Source organism: Alexandromys fortis, unplaced genomic scaffold (genome assembly GCF_014885135.2).
Source record: "Alexandromys fortis isolate MF-2015 unplaced genomic scaffold, M_Fortis_MF-2015_v1.1 scaffold_368, whole genome shotgun sequence".
NCBI lineage: Eukaryota > Metazoa > Chordata > Mammalia > Rodentia > Cricetidae > Alexandromys > Alexandromys fortis.
Window position 1 is genome coordinate 216159 of NW_026068243.1, and position 5719 is coordinate 221877.

Here is a 5719-nt window from a genome sequence, read left to right on the forward strand (position 1 = left end):
AATTATTAAGAATCTCAGATTTTTCTTCAAAGTTTCTTAGTGGCACCTTTTGTTTTCTTTAGAAAATTTCTTATATGCGTTCATTTTGTAAAAATCAGTGTCCAAAAGCAAATGAGAGTGCCTGTAATATTCAAACCTAAATCCAAATAAAACGAAACACACAGTGCAGACTTAGTGTGTTCTACGTTGTGAGTCAAATCTTGAAATTAATTTATTAAGTTTTCTGACATGAAAGATTCTGGTTCATAAGACTTGGGATGTAACCCCTGTTAGATTGTTTTCTAAACACAAACTTGGACAAGTTTAGCTTCTCTGAATCAATTTTCACTTATTAAAAACAATCGAAACAACGGTAAACAGAACTTTTCCTGATGCAATAAACTACTTGAATTTAAAATTAAAGTGACTTTGAGAAGGACAAAAGCTTATATTCACATAAGATGCATTGGTAATTTGAAGAATAACTGTACTGTTTCATCATTAACTGCTTCACTTGTGTGTATAGTATATCCTCCAAGGAAATTTTATGTTGCTAGTGTATGCAAATTCTGCTAATCAGATAAGACCTCTACAAATAGTTGTGAGCAAATTGATTACTTCACTCTGTTTGAAAAAACATTTTAATTAATGGAAAAATAGAGGTATATATAAATGGGGAGAGTAACTGATCTCTCTGAGTGAAAACCAAATATTATCTAGTTTATTTATTTCTCTGCTAACTAACACTGAAACTTCCAAGATAAATTTGATTTTCTTTTAGCTCTTATTGTGAGAAAATAAAGAGCATTAAACTTTGTATGAGTTAATGAAAACAAGAAGTAGCTTTTACTATCCAAATATTAGTTTTCAGCCTCCTAGAAGGAGATTGACATTGTGAAATCAAAATTACAGGATGTTCGGAGGTCATTAGAAGACATTGGAAACATTATATCATAAAACAGGAAACTAACTGTGTGTTTCAATTATAACAACTTTTAATAAATGTTTACATACAAATAAAAATATTTAACACATATTTTATCAAGAGTGCTTTTTTTTCAAGACACTGCTTGAGCAAAAAGTAGTTAACTTTTCCATAGTCCCTTTAAACACACCTTGAAACAATAAATTGTACATAGTGATCATATAATTTTTTTCTAACACCAACTTGATAATCTTGAATTATTTTGTGTCTAAACCCTAGTAAGATATACTACAGCTTTCAAAATCAGTCATACAATAGAGAGTCAGTTTAACACAATTATTACTCTCTGTGAAGTTGCTGGTAAGCAAAGACACAGGCGAATCCCTGCACTCTGTCAAGACTACACAAAAAGTTGCCAGACAGATGATCAATCACTTTCTTTTAAAGTATCCAGATTTGGCTATTATAAACACACTACAAAATGGAGTCCACAACCACAAATGTCCAAGTATCCAATGCCAAACAGCTAATCTGAACTCTTCAAAGTACAGTTTAGGAGGTGGGTGGTCCTTGGACTTCCCACAGGGCAGGGAACCCTGATTGCTCTTTGGGCTGACGAGGGAGGGGGACATGATTGGGGGAGGGGGAGGGAAAGGGGAGGCGGCGGTGGGGAAGAGACAGAAATCTTTAATAAATAAATAAATAAATAAATAAATAAAAAAAGTACAGTTTAGGTCTACTCAAGTAAGTTCGGCATGCTTTCAGGAAGAAGTATGTATGGTCCATCCCAGAGAAGTGCTTATCTAGACCGTAAGCTGGGATCCTTGAGGACAGAAGGGCACACATGGCTATCCACACAGATGAAGAACTATGCTATGTGTATCTAATCTTAATTCTGGAGCCTTGAGAACAGAAGGGCACACGTGGCTATCCACACACACTGTGAAGAACTACGCTGTGTGTATCTAATCTTAATTCTTTCTGTGAAGCTGAAGCCCACTAATCATATTCCAGACTCCAAAATGTAACAATTGTCAATGTCCTTCACAAAAGCAGAAGTATATATGAAACCATTGATAACCATCTCTCAATTTTTTTCTCCTCTGGATTAAATAGTTTCAGTTATGTGTCCTTCTTCAGAGACAGATTCTGGCCCTATTATTGAATCCACCAACAGTGAGTTTTCTAAGCCATGACCTACGATGATGTACATCTCTTTAAACTGTACCAACTTGGTCCATAATACCACATCCAAATTCAGTAGAAAAGAAATAAACCAAAGTGGCAGGGTGCCTGCTTCCCATCTATGAAACATGATTTAACTTTTAATAGTTTACTGTAGACATTTGGAATTTTATTTTAGGAAGTCAAAATTTATCTTTAATAATATAGTGTAAAATGGGCTATACTTTTTTTGCAATAACATACAAGCCCAATACCTCCTTTCTTGACCTACTTTATATAGTTTTTATAATTAGGCACATGGTAGCAAGAGTTTACAAATACACATAATACATGAGCATATTAAAATGAATCACTAAATGTCATTCTTATCTATAAACCAAGTAAAATAATTCTCAAGAAAATAAAACTAAAATCCCTATGACATAAAAATGATAAATTAGAGGTAAGTGTGCCAAACAAAATGAAAGATTAAGGTGAAAAGAACCTATCATTTTGCATTGTAAGATAGAGTCTAAATGGCAGTTGGAGGATACAAGGCATGTAATATTACTAATACACTTTTACCTGAAAGGATTTTTCTGGCTTTAGTTCAATGAAATCCATTATCCTAGGTGGTAATGGAGCCTTGTATGTTCCAGTCTCAGGCATCGATGTCTCCTGAGCTGCCTTCAATCCTTAGCACAGTGAAAGGTCAAGCAGATACCAGCAAGCATTTATAAGCTACAATTGCCCCCATTTCAGCTACGAGCCACAGACTCCTGCCAAGCTTTGCTTGCCGTCGTTCACTTCATTGTATGAGCAGTCTAATTCAGAAATGGCTAGCCTGGGGTCCTTGAGGACACTTAGGATTTTAAAGCCATCCTGCTTCCCTACTTTAATCACTTACAGGAGCCATACAAGGACGGAACATCAGAGAGAGCTAGAAAATGGTGGTGGGCACTGAAGGAATGGGCAACAAATAGCAACACAATTAAATAAAGCAAATACCGCTCACCTGCCAGCCCAGCTGTGCTGCTTGAGGCTCGCCACACAGATTTGAAAAAAAGTCGGTCAGAATTCCAAGAAAACCAGTCTGTTTCAACATTTATTCGAGAAGATGCAATATGCTAAGTAACACTTCAAGCCACCTCCCTTTCCCATCATTGTAAATATGGGGCCCTCAACATAGGCCCACAAACCCAATTAAAAATAGCCAGACTATGAATTGGCATCTAGTTGTCTAATACAGAGCAAACGACAGGCATCTGTCCTAATTGGCCACAGTGAACCTAAGGGCCAATAACGAGAATAAATATCAAATTAATCCAAATGAAGTCAATGAATAATAAGACAAACCAGAAGCAAGGCTCCTAAAACCTGCAATTATTTCCAAGAATGCAAAGGCATAAATAAACCATAAAAATGACCATAAATCAAGCGTGTTCTGCATATAAATACACTCCATAAATGCAACACACCTGCAAAGTAACATGTGCACATAGGATGTCTATGCATGTAGATATGCATGTTCACCTATACATAAATATACATCCCGAAAAAGGAACTCTGGATCCCAGAAATGGTTTTTCAACAAGAATGTGTTAAAGTGTGAATCAGAATGCCTAATTCTGGGACTGCCTTAGCAAAAGCAAAATCACCTTATAATTAGGCCAACAAGGTTGAGACACCAAATGTGTTTTTGAGGGAAGGCCCAGCCCTGTTTGTGAGACCTGCAAACGAAACGGTAGCTTTCAACTACATTCTCTTCTTGCTAGCGCCTTTCCACCCCTTGAATTTGTTGCTAAGCTTGAGAGGAAAGGAATCTCGTGCTTCGGTTGGTATTCGGAGCCAGTTTGTGATAAAAATCAAAACATAATTTTTCCCCTAAAACACAAGAGGATGCCGCTCACTTCTCTCCCCAGCAACCTTGCTCTCTCTCCATCCTCATCTCTGTTTCCACACCCCCAACCCCCCTCCTAGTCTGAGACGCGAGTCATTGTTTAAGTCTAGGCCACAGATACCTACACAAGTCTTTTAATAACCAGCTAGATGAAGAAGGAAGCCCCATTGCCTCCGACTCACCATGCTGAGACCAGGAGAAGATGCTGGAAGGAGGGAGAGCTGCAAACTGAATCCATTTTCCTTGTGACCGAGTCGGATGCAGCCTCTGAAGCCAACATCAGCAGCGGCTGCTGGGATTTTTTCCCCTCCCTCTGTGGTTAGCGATGGTGCGACAGGAACCACCCTTTCCAGCTTCACTAGAGTACCAGCGGTAGAGGCGGCAACAGCGGCAGCAGCAGCATCAATTGAGCCTCCTCCCTCTTGGAGGATGGTGTGAGCTCAGAATCAGCCAGGAACTTGCAGCAGACACCTCCTCAGGCTCCTCCTTTCCTCCCCCACCCCCACAGCCCCACCCCTGCTGCGGTAGAGGCAGCCGGCCTGGCAGCTGCTGGTTGCTATGGCAATGACCAATTGCAAGTGGCAAGCTAAGGGGGAGGGGAGAGGAGCGAATCAAGCTGCTGGGGCTGGAGTAAAACTCAGTCTCTGCCTCTGAGATGCTCTTGGTCTCGCCTAAGGTAAGCTTCAGGTAGTTTGAGAGGCGCCAAGGGTGAAAAGGCACTGGGAAAGAAGACCTCACTTTGAATCTAAGTGGAAATATACCAAACGGTTTCACATTCGTTTGTATTGTCTATAAATTTTAGATAAAGCATATTACATTTCTATTGGAAAAAAAATAAATGAGAAGATTATATGGGGTGAGGGGAGCCTGTTATCACGCCAAAGCTCCGCGTCCTTGGTAGCATCTTTTGCTCAATGCCACCCAAGGTTGCTAAAACAAAATTAAACTGCTGAGCTTTGCAATAAACCAGGTAACTGCTGCGTGACTTTACGTGTGGTCCAGTTTGTTCTCAGGTCATTTGATTTCACCATTTTTCCAACTTGTCGTCTGAAAAAGGACCTGGCACCCCCCCCTTCCCCGCCCCGCGCGCGCCGTCCAGGAAAAGGACATTAGAACAAAACAAACAGGAAATACCTTTGGACAGCCGAGGTTCTCAGCAGCACTAGACAGTGGACAGTTCCAAACCTATCTGGTTTCAGACTCCTGGAGCGAACATTATCAGTAAGCAATTCCCTGCTATTTTCATGGATGCCCTTTAGGAATTCCAAAGCCAGATGGTAGTCCGGGTGGTAGGTAGGAGAAAAGCAAGGGAATTTGCAGTGCTGTGTTCTGTTTCTAACCATAAATTATAGATGACACTAGAATTTGTCTCAGGCAGCAGTTGTTAAAGATTGATTGAGATGATGCACTAAAAGCCCTTGGCGTGTAGTAAGCATACAGTAAATATTTACTATTATCAGGGAGAGTTGTAGAGAGGAATGCTGCAGACACCACTTAATCTAAAAGCTTTCAGGGAAGGTTTTAACAGTTCCAGGTAAGGGAGAAGATACTAAGTGTATGATAGCTGTGGTGGCTGATGACGGTGGCGGCGGTGGTGGCCAAGGATGACTGTCCTAAGAGGTTCCATGTCCTTTTAAATCTGACAAATTAAAACACTGTAACTCTTGGAGAACAAAGCCAAATTTTTTAGATTGGCGTACAAATAGAATAAAGGACAACACTGTAATTAAACTAGAGTCGTCTAACATTTG